Raw genomic sequence first — 19,944 nt, 5'->3', positions numbered from 1 at the left:
AGTTGGTGTAGAATATACTAAAGAGCAATTAAGGCACAAGTGGGATTGGATGAAAGATCAATAGAAGATGTGGAAAGCATTAAAAGGGAATGAAACAAGATTAGGATGGGATTCCATGAAAGGCACAGTTGTTGCTCCTGATGAGTGGTGGAACGAAAAAATTAAGGTAAGTTAAATAAAGAACTAGCTTTTAAGGCTTCATTAAACAAATAGGCATTTAATTATTTATTAACACTAGTGTTTTGATTTTTATATGTATTAGGAAAATTCAAATTTTGCAAGATTTCATGAGAAAGGAATTGGACAAGAGCTTTATGAAAACTATCAAGAATTATTTCTAGGAACTATGGCTACTGGAAAATTTGCATATGCACCATCATCTGGAGTTTTGCCTAATGAAATTCAGGAGATGCAACAATTTAATACCGCAGATCATGTTGGGGAAAATATTAATGCAGAATATAATTTTGATGATGATTTAGATGAAATGATGAATGCTGGTTTTGGATATGGAGGTTCATTTAATCAAGCAATAGGTGAAAATGTGGGTTTAGAGAATACAAAAAATGATAATAGTCAACACAACATGCAAAAACAAAAGAGGAAAGAGTTGTCTAATTACCCTGCAACAATGAAAAAAAAAAAGATAATAAGGGCAAAAAGGTTTTAGGTGCTACACAGATGATTGATATAGTTAAAGAGCTAAAAGAAACTATAAAAGAGACCATGGAATCTAAGACTGCAACTATGTGTAGTCTTTTGGGAGATTGCCCAGGTTGTTCTATTGAAGAAGTTATGAAAGATATATTAACTTTGCCACTTATAGAGAAAGAAAGCGATATTCATTTCTTTTACACACTGTTACTTGATCAAAAGTCAAAAAAAGAGATGTATAATACTCTCGAAGATGCAGAAACAAAGTGAAAATGGCTGTAATTTCATTTCTCATTATGGACTTTTTTCAATTGGTCATAAAAAGGCAAGTACACAGATGTACACAAATATATACTCACAAACCTTATACTATTATACATTAGTGATTTGTTTTTTTAATAAAATATATTTCATATGTAGGAAAATATTATGTAGTGGATGCTGGATATCAACAGATGGAAGGATATCTTGTACCTTATAAAGGTGCTAGATATCATTTACCTGATTTTCAACGTGGTGGAAGACCAAGGGGACTAAAAGAAATTTTTAATCATTGGCATTCATCTCTAAGATGTTGCATTGAACGAACTTTTGGAGTTTGGAAGGCAAGATGGAAGACATTGCGAACAATGTCTCCTTATTCATTTCATGTACAAAGAGATATAGTAGTTGTGTCCATGGCATTACATAATTACATTCGAAGAAAAGTATTAGTTGATCCAGCATTTGAGCGATTAGATAAAAGTCCAAATTTTATACCATCAAATATATTTCGTGATGCAGATGACATTCAAGTGGAAGAAAGTAGTCAAGAAAGTAGAGCATTTCAAATGAATACATTACGTGATCAAATCACTCATAGTTTAATGTTGGCAAACAATGATTATTAATTTTTTTAAATAAATAATATTTACTATAGTTTCAAATATATTTTACTTTAAAATATTTAATTTTTATTTATATATTTCAATAATAAATAAATTTGTTGAAATAATAAATTAATAATATATATTTATTTTAATAATAAAATAATTAATAATATATAATAAATTAATAATTATATAATTATTTTAATAATAAAATAAATTATATGATACATACCCTTATTAGTCATTTTACATATGAACAGCAGTAGCTAATATAACTTTACCAAACACTTAACATCAATCAGTTACTATCAGTTATCAGTTATCAATTATCAGCTATCAGCTAACAGTAACAGCTATCAGCTATAAGTTATCAGCTGCACCCAACAGTTAAATCAAGCAGGCCCTTAGTTGACTAGTCATTTTGCCTGCGTGTTATGCATAGTTTTTATTATTTTATTTTAATAATGTAACACCCCTGTTTGCATAGCTTGGTAGATTTTACTGTTCCGGTGACCGGTGTCGGTCTGGATAATTAAGGGGATTAGAACCACACTTAAGACAACTAGAGAAACCATAAATACAAATAATTAGTAATGTCCAATTAGTTAAGTATAAATAAGAAAAACAGAACATAAGAAGTTAAACGAGCCGAGAGTCACAGCGATGGGTGACCTCCTCGGGAACGACTGCGAAGTCATTTTAAACTCAAATTTCGAACCGTAAAATGTGACGCTGCGGTCCTTAGGACCCTTATGAACACAGTGGAAAAGAGAAAATCACGAAAAAGAACTGTTAAGTCAGTCAAATAATTAGGTCAGGAAGCCGGAAGAAATATAGAATTATTTGCAAACCGGGATGAACCGGCGAGGGGCAATTTGGTCAATTGACCCCGAGAGCTGACTCCTGACCTAACTGTCAAATAAAATTGGAGAAAAGGAAATTTCGGGATCGAGAATTAAATTAAAGAACTAATAGAAAAATAGAAAAAAAAAGAGGAAAATGAAAAAGTAAAAAGGTGATGACATCATGCATGACCTCATGCATGATGTCATAAAAGAATTAATTAAATTATTTATTAAATGGGATTTTGTGGTCTTCCATCAACTAAAATAAATAAAGAAAAGAAATGAAAAAAATCAATTTTGGTCTTCTTTGTCCTATTGTGCCGCCCACCTTTCCCTCACCTCTCCATTGAAGAACTCCATTAAAGCTTGAGTTAAGCTTTCTTCCAACTACTTCAATCCACTTTGACCTCAAAATAAACCATAAAAACTTGTTAGTTCAACTTGAGGAAGCTTTAGAAGAAGGAAAGAAAGGGAATAAGGGAGTGAAATTGAAGAATTGAAATTCAAGTGGAGGTAAGCAAGTTATTTTGAAAATTTTAGTTTCTTATTTATGTGTTTAGCTCAAGTACCTTAGATATTAACTTAAAATTAAAAGAAAAAGATTGTGAGGGACCAAACTGAAATTTCGGCCTGGTTGAGGGGAATATGCAATTGTATGGTTTGATGCATTAGAATGAGTTTAAAAGCTTTGATTAGTTGAATGGTTAAGGTTAAGTGCACTAATTGTGATTAAATGCATGAGAGGGATGAGTTAGGGTTTGAATGTTAGGGTTTGTGAACCAAAATTTGGAGAAATGCATAAATGATGACTTTGACCTATTGTGAGCTGAAAAATGGTCAATAATGACCAAAGGAGATGTGTGGGAATTATTGGAATGGAAGTCAAATTCGTAGGTTGAGTGGTCATGCTGCTGACAGCATGACCAAACCAACTTTGAAGGACCAAAACGGAAATTTTACAAGTCCAATTGATATGCCACCAATTGGGGATGAAAATAGACATAAAATAGCACAATTTTCATCAGGGAACCATGCCCAAAAATTGACCAAAACTTAGTGAACCAATTGACCAAAGTGAAATGAGAGCAGGCTGCCACTGTATAAACTGACCAAATGAACAGTGTTTGTTCATTTGGTCATAACTCGAGTTAGGCAGGTCAAAATGACCTGAACTTTTACCAGTGATTAGATGAGATATAGACCTAAAACTTTCATGAAGAACACAAACCCAAATTATGCCATTAACCCATTCAAATTATTGAGTAAATTTGAGTTACTGTACCTGCAAAACTGCAGAATTGCCATTTGAGCAGTAATGTTTGAATGGCTATAACTCTCTCTAGAAAACTCAGATTTAGGTGATTCTTGAACCGATGGAAACTTAAGACATAGTAGAACATTTCATATGAAGAAAGTTAGACCAAATTATGGACTTAACTTGATCAAATTGCTAAACAAAGTTGGATCAAAAATCTGCCAGAACCAAAATACCAGTATGAACAGTGCACGTAACCAGTAATTGTATTTTGGCTATAACTTGAGCTACAAAACTCCAATTGGGGTGATTCAAAAATGAGAATACACTTAAGACAATAAGGAACATTTTCTATGAAGGAAGGTTTGCCAAATTCCAACAGTAAAAGGATCAATGGAATAGTGCAACTAAGAGCACCAAAACTAAAATTTGACAATTTGGCCAAAATGACTTAAACTTTGAGAAAATGACCAAAACCAACAAGTTTGGTGACCAAAATGTGGTATGTGGGTGAAGTTGGAGTTCCCATACCTATTAAGCCTTAAAAAGTCAACAATTTGACTTGAATAGTGTAATGAATAGTAACCCGAAACACAAAAACTTCGAGAACGTCAAAATTAGTACATTAAAGCTAGGTGAAAATGAAGTGAAATTTATTTTTGGATTTATGCTAAGTTATGGTACTAAAACACTGTGAAACTGTGTGTTTCAGCTGAAAAAGACTTGGAAACTCAAAGAGACTGAGTCAAGGCTTCAAGGCGACTCCAGTCAGGTTTGTGCACAATAATAATTGTTTAAATATTTTAATCTCAAAATTTTGACTTCTTTGATTAATTATGTACTGTGTTGCCATTTTATAATCGTAAATGTGACTTTGGAAATTGATCAGATTTCTCGTAAATTGTTTGAATAAATTGATTTGAGTTGATTTTATGTTCACACTTAGCATGACAGTATCACATTATTCCTCCTCCATTTATGGGGTTGAGATCATTTATTTTCCTCCCTCTCTGGCTTGCCAGTTGAGGTTGTAGATCGGATGAGTACTCATTAGCTAGCTAGCCACCTCCCTCATTGATTTCGATTAATGGGGTTGTAGATTGCTTTGTCGTGGTGTACAACACGGCATTGATCGGAAATTTTGTGTCATGGCTTAAGTTGTGTATGACTTTGGCAACACTATGTTTATGAAATTGTTTGACTCAACTGTGTTTAATAGATTATTGGACAAAATGGTGTTATTATGAACTTTGATATTTGTGAAATGTGATTAAAAAATATTTAAATTGTGTTTGGCAATGAATGATTTATTTATTGTATTTTAAATTTTTATTGTGCACCACTGAGTATTTTATACTCAGCGATAGCTTATTTTGCTGTCGCAGATAAGAGCAAGGAGAAGGCAGCAGAGTGAGCTGCTACTAACTTGAGAACTACATCAGTCTGTTTGTACGGGTATTATTTTATACCCTTGTAAATAATTTTGATGTAAATATAAAAATGTTGTATGTATCAATGTAGTTGAGCAGTTGTAAATAAATTGTAATAATATTATTTTGGATTCTCTTCTGTAAATTTAATATTTGTACATATGGATTTTCTGCTTTATGCTTGGTGAATGGAAATATTAAATATTTTGAGATGAGAAAACTTGATTTATATTGTGAAATTATTTTGAAGTGCATTGAATTGAGTTATTGAAGGTTGGGAGTTGTGAAATATTTTTGGAAGTGCTTTTTACAGGTCTTTGAAGAACTGGTTTCTCAAAATACAGAGGGAACTCTGTCAAAATTTTTATAAAATTTGCGGCAAAATTAAAATGGACAAAAATTTTTACTAGTATTTAAACTTTGAATAAATGGTTTTTAATTCCTACCAAAATGCTCACCACTTTCAAAATGTAAGAAAATTGTTTTAAAATCCCTTGTAGGGTACTTAATGAGTTATCGGTAGGTGAAGTTCGGTAGTTCATTAAGTATTCTACGGGATCATGTTATGCCTTACGGAGGGGTAAGGTGTGACATGTTTTAGTGGTATCAGAGCATGGTTTTTCAATAAATTTTGACTATGTGTATGAATATTTTATTGATAAGTATAACTGCTCAAGTGTCTTTAATTGATACATATGACATATTTACATCATGAATGTGCACTAACGGAGGTCAACCTCCTTGTGTCTGATCATAGGAAGTAGAAAATTTGATAAAATGGAATGGAAGGAGGAGATCATTCCGAAGAACAATTTATTGAGGCTGAGGTTCAAGGGGAAGCCCCAGCACTCCAGAACGTGAGTGGGTCAGCCACTCCAGCTCCTGCTCCAAAGACCGCGATTTCTGCTCAATTTGTACAGCAGATGGCTGCATTTTTCCAGCAAATGGCGGGTAATGTGCCACCCCAAGCTCAGATGCCAGTACCTGTAGCACAACCACAGCCTTCAGCTCGGCAATATGAAAAGTTGATGAAATTTGGGGCCACCGAGTTTAAAGGCACTGTGGATCCACTGGAGGCAGAACAGTGGTTGGAAAGAATGGAACGAGTTTTTAGAAAGCTGCAGTGTACGGAAGAGCTGAAGTTCGAGTATTCAGTATCTCTTCTCCAAGGGGCTGCATATGAATGGTGGAAGACCATCCCCCACAGCCTGGTTGAGCCACCTGTCCTTACATGGACAGACTTCTTGAGGGAGTTTCGACAGAAATGGGTTCCCGATGCATATGTGGATATGAAGTTGTAAGAATTTTTGAGTTTGAAACAAGGGAACCGAACCATAGCAGAGTATGAGAGAGACTTCTCAAGGCTAAGCCACTATGCTGGAAGCTTAGTCTCCACCCCCAGAAATAGGTGCAAGAGGTTTGAGTCTGGGTTAAGGCAGAATTTGAGAATGCAAGTCGTGGGTTTTCGACATCAGAATTTTGCTGAATTGATCTCACAGGCCTTGGAATTAGAAAGGATAGAATCCGAAGGGGCAGTGAAGAAGGGTTCACAAGAGAAAGAGAAGGCTGAAAAGACTACTGGACAAGCATCTGAAAGTGGTTCTGGCAAGAGGAAACAGTTTGGGGGATCTAGCTCCCGTAGAGGCAGAGGCAGATTTTCTGGCCAAAGACCACCTCGGTCTGGTCAGCCGACCCAACAAGCTTCTCGAGGATCTCTATCGGTCCGGCAGTGTGAAACGTGTGGTAGAACTCATGGTGGGGTTTGTTTCAAGGCTACTGGTGCATGCTTTAACTGTGGAGGAAGCGGACATTTCGCTAAGGATTGCACTAGTCCGCGCCGGTCTGGATCTTTTGCCACATCTGAAGGATCAACCCAAGTCTCTGCACCTAGAGGGTCACCGTCAGTTGCTAGAGGTAGAGGCAGAGGTAGGGGTCCTGGTAACACCCCTGGAAGTCAGAGCACTGTTAACCAGCCAGTACCTAGTGGCGCACCAGTCAGAGTGTATACCATGCGTCAGAGGGAAGAGGCTGAAACATCAGATGTTGTAGCTGGTATTTTCTCCATCCTTGACCAAGATGTGTATGTGTTATTTGATCCTGGCTCCACACATTCGTATGTTAGTGCTAGTGTGATGTGTTCTACTGCTATTCAGTGTGTACCAATGGACTATGATGTGCTAGTAACTAGTCCATTAGGCCAGGAGGTCAGGGTAAATAGGCTATATAGAGATTGTCCTTTGGTGATCCAAGGACATATTTTCCTGTCAGACTTAATTGAAATGCCCTTCAGAGATTATGACATTATCTTGGGCATGGATTGGTTAGCCAGGCATCACGCCATGATTGATCAGAGATCAAGACGTCACTTTTGGTCTCCTCGGTATGGTGATGTAGTAATACATGGGGAGAGACAGTTATTACCTTCAAACATCATTTCACCAGACCGGCGTAAAAATGATTAGAAAAGGGTGTGAGACGATTGGCACATGTGATAGACACCCAAGTGGGGAGTCCAAAGATCAAGGACATTCCTATCAGATGTGACTTTCCGGATGTATTTCCTGATGAATTGCCAGGATTACCTCCAGAAAGAGAGGTGCAGTTTGAAATTGATGTTATGCCTGGTGTGGACCCAATCTCCATAACACCATACAGAATGGCACCTGCAGAACTAAAAGAATTGAAAGTGCAATTGCAAGAATTGCTTGACAAGGGCTTTATCTGCCCTAGTGTGTCACCTTGGGGAGCGCCAGTGTTGTTTGTAAAGAAGAAAGATGGCACTCTCCGTTTTTGCATTGACTATCGGCAGTTGAATAAGGTGACAATAAAGAATAGATATCCATTGCCCCGCATTGATGACTTGTTTGATCAGTTGAGGGGTGCAGCTGTGTTCTCCAAAATTGACCTGAGGTCAGGCTATTATCAGCTGAAAGTACAAGAGCAGAGTATACCTAAAACTGCCTTCAGAACCCGCTATGGCCATTACGAGTTCTTGGTCATGCCATTCGGGTTAACTAATGCTCTGGCTGCTTTTATGGATCTGATGAACACTATCTTCAGAGTGAGCTACTACTAACTTGAGAACTACATCAGTCTGTTTGTACAGGTATTATTTTATACCCTTGTAAATAATTTTGATGTAAATATAAAAATGTTGTATGTATCAATGTAGTTGAACAGTTGTAAATAAATGGTAATAATATTATTTTGGATTCTCTTCTGTAAATTTAATATTTGTACATATGGATTTTCTGCTTTATGCTTGGTGAATGGAAATATTAAATATTTTGAGATGAGAAAACTTGATTTGTATTGTGAAATTATTTTGAAGTGCATTGAATTGAGTTATTGAAGGTTGGGAGTTGTGAAATATTTTTGGAAGTGCTTTTTACAGGTCTTTGAAGAACCGGTTTCTCAAAATACAGAGGGAACTCTGTCAAAATTTTTATAAAATTTACGGCAAAATTAAAATGGACAAAAATTTTTACTAGTATTTAAACTTTGAATAAATGGTTTTTAATTTCTACCAAAATGCTCACCACTTTCAAAATGTAAGAAAATTGTTTTAAAATCCCTTGTAGGGTACTTAATGAGTTATCGGTAGGTAAAGTTCGGTAGTTTATTAAATATTCTACGGGATCATGTTATGCCTTACGGAGGGGTAAGGTGTGACAAATAACATAATTTAATATATGTTTTATTATATTTTGTATTTTTATAATTATGTTATAAAACTTTGATTAATAATATTTTTTTAAATTTAATAAATAAATAAGTTGATTAATAGATTATTTTTTATTATTCTTTAAACTATTCGACATATACCAATAAAAGGATAAATAAAATAAAAAGAAATACATAGGCCCCTTGTTATTTTGAAACATCATTATTATAATTCTTGTACTTTAAATATAAGAAATGTTTTTAAAAATATATATTTAAATTTTCTAAATAATTTTTTAGTGAATATTTATATATAATTTTTTAAAAAATAATTCATCTTTTTTCTAATGTAGTTGAAAATTTAATTAGAAAATAATTGATTTTAGAGGTATATAATATGAAGAGTATAATTTTGCAACATTTAAATATGTAAATTTAACAAAATTTTAAAATTCTTAAGAAATATGTATTAAAAAGAATTTTAGATTTTAATAGTACAGATACGATTTTAATTGAATGAATTTAAAAATATTTAGATAAAATCTTTGATTAACTAATATTTATATATTAATTTAAAAAATAAAGATAAAAGAGGTATTGCATGGTAATTTTTTAAAAATATTTTTATTAACTTATACGGACACACTCTTATAAACCTTTTTTAAAGTTTAATTGTCAATAAAAACATTAAGCATTAAGTATAAACTAGTATTAACAAAAAATTATATATTACAAATTAAATTACGACGAGAACAGTAACATGTAACACATGTTGCAACAAAAATTATTTTTAATAAAAAAATAGTTAGTATAAATTTATCTTTTTATTTTATTTTTTTTAATAAAATTTCATATATGTGTCTGTTAGGAATAAATCAAGATTTCTCTCATCAGATTTTTGTATCTATTAAAAATAGATTTAAGTTTCTCTTCTTAATACTAGGGTCTTATTTTGCCCATTATTGTGGTTTTGTTTTCCTCTTTCAGAGATTTTTTTTTTACGATATTTAAATGGGTTATTTGGTAATTCAAAATACAGCGTGTATTGCTAATTTCTTTTGTTTACTATCTTTTGGTTTGATATTTTAAATCTTCAGGTATGGATAATGTGTAATAAATTCTTAATAAATCATAACAACAATAAAAATAATTTGAATCATAAATATAAGATTCAATTATCACCCAAATAATGGATCTTGAACAAATAAATTCTTACAAATATGAAAAGCGTACCTAATCAGAGTTTGATTAAGCCATACTAATAATTGAGAGAAATCTTTTAATTTAATAAATTTGTTTCTTCCTCTTAGCCCTTCTTGATTTATTCACAAAACTTTAGCGATGAAAAACTTTCTTGAGATAACCTAAATATCTTAGACTTTATGAAAGAAGGTGTGTGCAACCTTATGGGTGAAGAGAAGAACAGTTTATGTATATATATATATATGAGACTTAATCTAGTATGTCCATCAAGTAATCCTTGTATAATTAGAATTATGATTTATTTTAATTAAAGTAAATATCAATTATTATTGGGCCATATTAAAGGAAATTTATTTTGGCCCATACGATAATTAATTTTACTGGCTAAAATCTTACATTCTCCTACTTGTATGATAATTAAATGATATAAACTTTAATAGTATAAACATTAGGTGCACATAAAATAAACAAATCATTTCCATAATATATTTCATAACTACCTTACTATGATCAACTACTAAGTGCGAGTTATAGCGACTGTAAATTGTTTAGTCAGATAGTCCCTTCGATATACCATTAGCAACTTACCATAGTATGTTCATAATAAATATATGTATATCACATCATGGTCTATAATAATGTCTTAAAAAGACTATTCCTATTATCATTCACTCAAAATATTATGTGTTTGCAATTATGAGAAATAGAAAATACTTTAATATATGTCAGACACACATTAATGAGCTCAGAGTATCAAAGCCAATACATTATTCATTAATACAACTAAGACCTATTATAAGAAAATGTTTTTTAAATGTCTTAGGTTGTGAACCTTTAATTAACGGATCTACAATCATGAGATCAGTAATAATTTGCTTCAATATACACTTTTTGTTTTTGAACTTTCTCCTTAATAACAAAATACTTTAATTCCATATGCTATGGCACCTTTAGAATATTTGTTGTTCTTGGAAAAAAAATGCTACAATAGAATTGTCACGATAAATTCTCAGCAGCTTGCTAATGGTGTTGACTACCCCAAGTCCTGAGATAAAATTTCGCATCCATAATGCACGAATTATAACTTCAAACATGCTGCAAATTCTACTTCCATATTGAATGAAGCAATGACATATTATTTTTGACATTTTTCTATGATATTGTTCCTTCAACTAATAGGAATAGGTAGCCAAGAAATAGACTTTTACTATTAACATATCCAGCAAAATTTGAGTCTGAGCATCCAATGACTTCTAAATGATTAAATATGCTATAAGTGAGCATGAAATCTTTAGTTCATTATAGGTACCATAAAACTTTCTTTGCAGCTATCTAGTGATCAATTACAGGATAAGGAATTGTTCAAGTTTTGTAACACCCACCATTTCCTAACGATGGAATTCTATTGTAAATGAAATATTTTGGAAAAATTTGAAGATTTCATGGATAAGGGAATGGGGGTAGAAGTGTATGTGTATATGTTTATATGTGAGATGTTCAAAATGCTTTTAAAAATGAAAATGTTTTAAAGGTTTTCATCCCTAAAAGTTTTCAAAGTGTTTGTTTTGGGCAGAAGGAATTTTGACAGTCGAAGGATAAACTTTTAACAACTAAAGTCCTTTTTATAGTTCAAATGCCCATTTGGACAAGACGGACTTTGGTAATCGAAAGCATGGCTTTTGGCAGCTAAAAATCCCTTAACTATCAAGGGTATAAAAGGGACCAAGACCTGTGTTTCTACTCAGAGCACTTGGGTTTTCTCTTCTTCTCTCTCTCTCTCAACTGCTGGATCATACAAGGATCTCTTTCAAGAGATTTTCTTAGGTTTCTTAAGATCTGGAGGTCAATTCTTCCATTTAAAAGTTGGCGAGAGTAGATTCAAGCTTTGGAACTTTGATTTTCTCACCTCCAAGGTCTGAGAAAAGTGGTAACATTCTTTTCTTCTTAATCTAATAGGTAGATCTAAGAAAGTTGATGAGGGATTAGGTTTCTATAACTTTAATTTCATGTAAAGTTGTTTTTAAGATGAGTTTTAGGATGTTTATGCATGTTAAGGTTAGGGTTTAGTGATTTTATGTTGAAATTACATGTTTTGTTGTTAGGTTAGTTATGTTTAAGTGTTATGGGCCTTAAATGGCTAGTTCCCCTTAATGGATTTAAAGAAATCCATGAATATACTATGTTGGGTTTAGGAAAAACCAAAGATTTGCATTTTTGATTAATGTATGTGGGTATTAAGCATGTTTTCAAGTTGTTTTAGGCTATAGAGATGTGTATATGTGTTTGGTTTATATTTTGGAATTTTGGAATGAGTTTGGGACTTTTGGGGATACAAATTTTGCAGGTTTTTGACTTGAAAATTTTGGAAATTCCTAAGTTCAACAGCCAACAATCAAAGGTTTGACGGTCGAAGCATGTAGTTTCTCAGAAAATCTGGAAATTTTCTAGGTTCGGCAGTTGAAGCCCAGTACTCCGACAACTAAACTTGGTTCTGCCCACTTTATTTCTCCTTCAATTCCAAGGTTTCAAAACCTAATTTCATGGTTCTTAAGGGCCTATAATAAGATGCTTATTATGTGTATAGAGTTTTAGAGCCTTGTATAACTCTCTAAGGTCTGATTTTATAGGATCGAGCTTGAGGGACTTAGGAAGTTAAGGATCCGAGGATAGCTACCATTCGAGTTATTATTAAATGTAAATTATTAAATTTAATTTATGATCATTCTCATGCACCTTATCATATTTATTTAGGATGTATGTAAAATATGAAGATGTTGCTTAATTGCATAATGGTCGTTAGTGCGTTGATGGATGATGTATGACCCACTGACTCCCCCCATGTGACTATGTTATGTTATGTATGTTATGGATCCGTAAAAAATCCCATAGGGAGATCTTTACGATGCCCTATCAAGGGAGATCGCCATTATGCCCCAAGTGCATGACACATGTCATGTTTTTGGTGAAAGTCCTAAGAAACCTCTGTATGAGCTGAGCACATTGGATTTGGAGAGTTACTGGTAACAAGTCCATCATAGGTGAAATATTTATGATGTGGTAACCCATTTGAATTATGCATTGCATATGTATGAAATTGTAACACCCTCATATTAGACACTTCCGTACATTCTATTATTCTGGTGACTAATGTCTGTTTGGACAACTATAATGTCGAGAACCATAATTAAATTATAGAAAAAAGTCATAAATTAAATAAATAAAGATTAAATGAGGTTGGATAAAAATAATAGAAATGAAGCACAAATGGGTTAAATGAGCCTAAGTCCCGACGATGAGTGACCTACATAGGAAGAGACTATAAGTTTAGTTGCTACCCTAAATTCGTGTGGGACCCTATGGAGATTTTAATGAAGGAATTATTTAGAAATTATTGGGAATGTCAAAATCATAGAAATGAAAAGAGAATAAGTACCAATAAGGGAATCAAAACCTAAAGACTCATCGGGTACTATGGAAAAAGATGGACTATTACCCGATGAGGGACATTTTGGTCATTTCACTTGAAAAGGTGACTTTTGATCAAAATGTCAATTAAATCAAGTGAAATATATGTATTGAAATATGAAGAATTTTTTAGAAAAATTTAAGTGTAAATGTGAAAAGAAAAGAAAAGAAATGAAAATCCAAATTTTAATTTGAATTATGACATAAGCATGACTTAATCATGATCTCATTAAAACTAAGGACCTATAAATACTAGACACAACATTTTAATTATCAAAATTAAAAAGAAAAAAAATCATCTTCTTCCTTCCTAAAGTGGCCGACTTAGTCTTCCCTTCTTCCTCCCTCCATTTTCAAGCTTTCAAGGTTTTAAAACTTGATTTTGTCTACAAATTTCCATGACCAAACCCTAGAAAACCTCTAATTAGCCCTAGATTGGAAGTTTGGAAGAAAGAAAGATCAAGAAAATTGAAGGAAATAGAAGATTGAAAATCATCAAGTGAGGTAAGCATCCTTTCAAGTTAAATTAATGTTATAATCATTTGATTTGAGTTAGATTATGGAAGAATAACTTGAGAAATTGATGAAAATCTTGCATGAACACTAAGTTGAAAATTTGTCCAGCTTGGGTAACCTAGGGTTTTGATGTGTTTTGATTGGATTACTCATGAATTATAGCTTAATTGGGGTGGTATACGTGATTGGTATATTGAAATTGCATAGAATTTGCATGATTTGGAAGATGGAAAAATTAGGGTTTGGTGAAAATTAGGGTTTTGTGATATGTTGTTCAATGGATGTTTATAAGGACAAATTTTGGTCATTTGCTGTGCTTTGGTTGTGAATTAATATTGTTTTGGTGAGGGAAGTGATGAATTAATTAGGGTGCTAATGTACTAGAATTATAGACACTTGAGTCCAGCACACTTAAATGCTCAAAAGTTGAGCTAATTAACTCCAATTGGTGTGAAACAAATTGGAGATGAAAGTTAAGACATAATGCTAGAATTTTCATGAAGAACTCCTGCTCAGGAAATAACCATAAGTTACCCTAATTGGAGCTTGAATATGGAATTGTAATTCTAGACCTGACAAAAATGACTAAATGAACAATATCTAGTAAATTAGGCATAACTCACTCTAGGAAACTCTAAATAAGGTGATTCTTAAACCAATGGAAACCTGAGACATAGGAGAACAATTCTTATGAAGACCATAGAGTCAAATTATGACCCTAACTTGATCAAATTTCTAGACAAATTTAGTTTAGGAAATCTGCCTAGATTCTAGACTGAACCTGGAAAATGTCAAGGATTAGGCATCTGACCAGTTTTGGCAAAATGACTATAACTAGAGTTATATAAATGAAAAATAGGTGATTCCAAAGCCAAAATTCTCATAAGACATATGACTACAAACTTTATGTTTTGACCTGAACCCAGTTCTTAGAGCAAAGTAGGGGAATTGTTAGGGTAATTCAAGAATGCCAAATCTGGAATTCCTGCACCTTAGCCAAATTGTCCTGTGACCTCTGAATAGTTATTAGCCCATAACTTCCTCTACAGAACTCTAATTGGAGTGATTCAAATTGATTTGGAAACCTAAGACAAAAACCAAAAATGTTATTTCAGGAACTAGGGCCAAATTATGAGCTTAAGATGCACAGATATAGAATATAAATTTAAGGTGCAAATCTGAAAAATCTAGAATTTTAGGATATGACATCTGGAATAGTGTCTAATGTTTTGGCCATAACTTGAGCTACAGAACTTCAAATTAAGTGATTCAAATTGGAAATAAAACCTAACACATAGAAGAATAATTTTCATGAAGAACACTTCATCAGATTATGTTTAGAATTAGGTTGAAATTGGACTCTAATGTCAGGTTTCAAATATGCCCTGAGTCTAGAATCAACTAGAACTTGGGAATTCATTAGAATTTTGTTTAGTTAACTATGAATGGAACTTAGAATGAGTATTAAGGTTTGGTAATTATGTGATTTCAGTGGACAAATAGACTTCCAAGAAAGGGAAGGCTTAAGACATAAAGAAAGAGATTCATTGAAGATTTGTGCACAACTAGCCTTTTTCTATGTTTTTAAATTTGTAATTGATTTGAATGAATTTTATATGAATGAGTTATGATTTTCCTTTGAAATTGAGAACTTTCATTTGCTGAATGAATTTGTATGAGTCAAATATGATTTTCTTATGCATTTAAGAAGTATTTACATTTTTTTAAAAATTTTGAATTGTGAAATAAATTTATATTATGAAAAGGCGGATGTTAGCCCTTAATTTCAATGTAGCAAGGGGGTGGTCCGGTATTTGAATGTGTTTTGAAGTGTTTTGCAAACTTGATGTGTTACCAACCATGTGCATGAATTTACAATAATTAAATATGTTCATTGATTTGTAAATGCATTTTGTGAATGGAAATTATTTTGAATATGTTTTGAAACCACAGTTGACATGGCAATGTGATTGTGTTCTTCATTACCTTGTCTAGTGGGATGATATTTGATGTGATCTCCTCCACTCGTTAGGGTTGAGTTTTCTTCCTCTCTGGCTTGCCAGTTGAGGTTGAGTTCGGATGAGTACTCATTAGCTAGCTAGCCTTTGGTGCCTCCCTTTAGCCCTGGTTATTGGGGGGAGTGTGCTTTGTCGTGGTGTACAACACGGTATTATCGTGAAATTTTGTGTCATGGGTCTAACTGTGTGAATTGTTGGCAACACCTTTAAATTATGCATACTTTGATAAAATGTGATTGAAACAAATATTTGTTAATGGTTAAAAAATATTATATTATTTTTATGGTTTAAGAAAAATGTGACTATTTTAAATGCTTTATTTTGATTTGGTAAATTGTGTTTTGTATTGAGTTTTAAATTATTAGTTGTGTATCACTGAGTTCATCGCTCAGTGATAGCTTTTGTATGCTATTGCAGGTGAAAGAAAAGATTGAGCAGTTGAGTGAGACTACTTGAAGTTATGTTGGAGTTATCTTTGGGTATATCATAGGTATAACCTTGTGCATTAGGTTTTGATGTAATCATGTAGCTATATGTATGTAATTACATTCGAGCAGATGTACAGAAACTTTGTAATATTATTTTGGGTCCTTAATCAAATATAAATTATTGTAATATTATTTCTTCTGAGTTTGATCATTTATAAATTTTGTAATATTAATTTCCTTAATTCCAATGGATATCAACTTGTAATCAAATGTTTCTTGTATTGTAAATATAAAAGCTATATTCTTTTTGATTTGTGGATGAAAGAAAGGAGATTTTTTACTAATGACCTATTTAATTATGTTATATAATTGCCACAGGTGATTTTAATAGGTTTTAAAATTGTAGCCGTAACCACGCAGATTTTCAGCAAAATTTTAAAGATGCCTATTTATTTCTAAATTAATTTTATGACACACACTTGAATTGAAAATACTTAAATTAAATTTTTATCACCACGCTAAACTTAAAAATGAATTTATTTTGTTAAAATCCTCTGTAGTATATTTAATAGATTATCGATAGGCGAAGTTCAGTAATTTATTAGGTATACTACGGGATCATATCATATCTTACAGAGGGGTAAGGTGTGACATGTTTTAGTGGTATCAGAGCGAGTTTTCAATGTAAGTTTTGAACTGTGAATTTGAAATATTTTTCGATAAGTATAACTGCTCAAATGTTTGATACATATAGTACATTTATGATAAACTCATTTTATATAGGTATTTTAGGGTAGTTTTGCATCCATTTTTCCCTTTTTAGTTTCGTAATTTTATGCTTTTAATGCTTATTTTAGTTAATTTGTTAATTTTAGTTTCATTATATTTGATTTTTGGAATTTTAATGTTTTTGATAGGTTTTAATAAGGTTTAAAGGCAAAAAGGTCCATATAGAAGAAATTCAAAGTGATTTGGAAGCTTAAAGTAGTGTGAAAAATGAAGAAAATTCGCTTAAAGGAGAAGACCAGCTGAGACTTTCAAGGGCCTCAACATGCCCCGTGTTGAGGGTCATGTGAAGATAAGAGTTAGCCAGCAAGAATCCACATGAGGCATGTAAATTCACACTTAGTCGTGTAAACAGAGATTTCGGAACAAAACACGTCGAAAGTTTCATGGACTTTAACATGCCCCGTGTGGCGGGTCATGTAAACAGAGATTTTGGAGCAAAACACGCCGAAAGTTTCAGGGACTCCCACATGCCCCGTGTAGCTGGTCGTGCAGAATCTAAAGGCTCCTCCTCTGAATCAACATGAGGCATGTTGAAAATAACTTGAATCAACATGAGGCATGTGAGATGGCACTGGCAGATTTACTAACATGAAAAAATTTTCTCTTTTCACACCTTTTACACCTTTTGTCTTTATCCCTTTAGAGACTATTTTTAGGGCAAACCTTGAGGGGAAATATAAGCATCATATTCTCATTTTTACCATAAGGAGAAAGGGCGAGAAAAATCAAAAGAGAAAGGAAAGAGGGAATCACGCCATTTTTGGAGGAAGAACACTTGCAGAGTTTCCAGCTTTCATTTTCAGAGATTTAGATTTTCTTCTTCTAGGTTCTTTTATTTTTAGTTTTATTTTCATGTTTTCTTTCTCTATTTCATATTTTATACTTGTAAATACAAGCATGAGTGAGAAGATACTTAAGATTTCAGAGTTGGGTGTAATGATTTAAGTTTTATTTGTGGATTTGGACTGGATTTAACCAGACTTTAGTATATATAAACTTGATTCTTATCTTGTGTGCTTATTTACATACCCATTATTGGTACCCTTTGGGTTTCGTTCTTAATCTTAGATTGAAGGACCAAGAGTTGAAAATCTATGATAGATAATCAAGATAATGAACTTAATCACCTAGTGTTAGAAATAAACTAGTGGGTTAAGAGGAATTTTAAGTTGATTAAAATGCTTAAAGGGTTTTAGGTAGTTAAACATTGCATGAGAATGGGGTTTAGTTTCCTTTAAAATACTCTTTAGTTTGCTTGAAAGAGAAATTAAAGGAAATCAGAATCAACTTCCTTCAAACTTGTATTTCCCTTAATCTTGGCTGTGCCTATCCAAATCCCAATGAAATTTACTTCATGAACCTCAACTCTGGAATCAATTTTTACCATTAATTAATTAAATATTTTGTCACTTGCTGAAATTTTAGTAAATTAGTATAGTGCTTAGAATTTTAATTACTTAATTCATTATAATTTCCTTATTTTCCCAATTTAATTTGCTGCATCTCTTACTCTATTTTTTTGGCACAAATTATCGATAGCCCAAATAATCGTGACTTTTATAGTTTGGTACTCAAACAATAAATCTCTGTGGGACGATATCTTTTCTTTACTACTTGAATGACCCGTATACTTGCGGAGTACGCAACCAAGTTTTTGGCGCCGTTGCCGGGGATTTGTTTTGTTTGATATTAGACGATTGATTGTTTGGCTAATTTGGGCATTCTATTTCTTATTTTAATTTCTCTTCTTTATCATTTTACTTTGAGATTTTCTTATTTTGGTTTTTCAGGTGATTTAATTTTTTCTTATTTCTTATCAAGATTGTCTTTATCATCTTCTTTATCTTTTATATGAGAAGAACCAAAAGTGCAGAAATTGATTTAATTTTTGATCCTGAGATTAAAAAGACAGCTAAAGCTTTAAGAGCAAAGTCTAAAAGAAGAAAAGCTGAACTCAAAATTCGAAGACAGCAAGAGCAACAGCACGAGCAACAAGTGATAGAAGCTATGGCAAACAACAACAACAGATCAATTAAGGATCATGCTTTTCCTAGTTTTGGAGATTTTAGACTGAGTATTACAAGGCCTAGAGTGGAAGCAAACAACTTTGAGTTGAAGCCCTCACTTTATTAAATGGTTCAATAATCACAGTTTGGGGGAGGTCCTACTGAGAGTCCACATGTGCACCTTGCACATTTTCTTGAGATTAGTGACATGCTGAAGATAAATGGAGTGTTAGATGATGCCATCCGATTGAGATTATTTCCTTTTTCTTTGAAGGATCGTGCTAGGAAGTGGTTGCATTCATTACCTCCGGGTTCAATAACTACTTGGGATGAGTTGTCACAAGCTTTCTTGGCTCAATACTTTCCTCGTAGCAAGACTGCAAAATTGAGAAATGAATTAACTTCTTTCAGACCAAGGGATGATGAGAGTCTCTATGAAGGTTGGGAGAGATATAAGGATCTTCAAAGGAGATGTCCACATCATGGAATCGCTAAATGGATGCTAGTTCAACATTTCTACAATGGTGTTTCTCTAGCAATTAAAAGTATATTTGATACATCTTCAGGAGGTGATCTTATGGAAAAGTTAGAAGATGAAGATTATTCAGTATTGGATAAAATTGCTTACAACAATTATCAATGGAGCTGTGAAAGAAATGAAATGAAGAAACCACCAGCTGGTGTATATGAATTAGATTCCATGAGTATGTTCAATGCCAAATTTGATGCTTTGACGAGAAAAATGGATAAGTTAAGCATGAAGGTTGACTCATCAATTGGAGGATCTAGTCATACAGAAGATG

At 32.8% G+C, this 19,944-nt stretch overlaps 1 non-coding gene across 1 annotated transcript; it reads right to left on the bottom strand.

Moving 5' to 3' along the window:
- Positions 1-19,523: 19,523 nt before the first annotated feature.
- LOC131175780 (small nucleolar RNA R71) lies at positions 19,524-19,630 on the bottom strand. The gene has a single exon (XR_009145970.1). It is a non-coding gene; the product is annotated as a small nucleolar RNA R71 (small nucleolar RNA).
- Between the last annotated feature and the right edge of the window lie 314 nt (positions 19,631-19,944).

The sequence above is a fragment of the Hevea brasiliensis genome, chromosome 17, assembly GCF_030052815.1.
Source record: "Hevea brasiliensis isolate MT/VB/25A 57/8 chromosome 17, ASM3005281v1, whole genome shotgun sequence".
Lineage (NCBI taxonomy): Eukaryota > Viridiplantae > Streptophyta > Magnoliopsida > Malpighiales > Euphorbiaceae > Hevea > Hevea brasiliensis.
The sequence above is the reverse complement of the archived record's forward strand: the minus strand, read 5'-3'. Positions and strand labels throughout refer to the sequence as shown.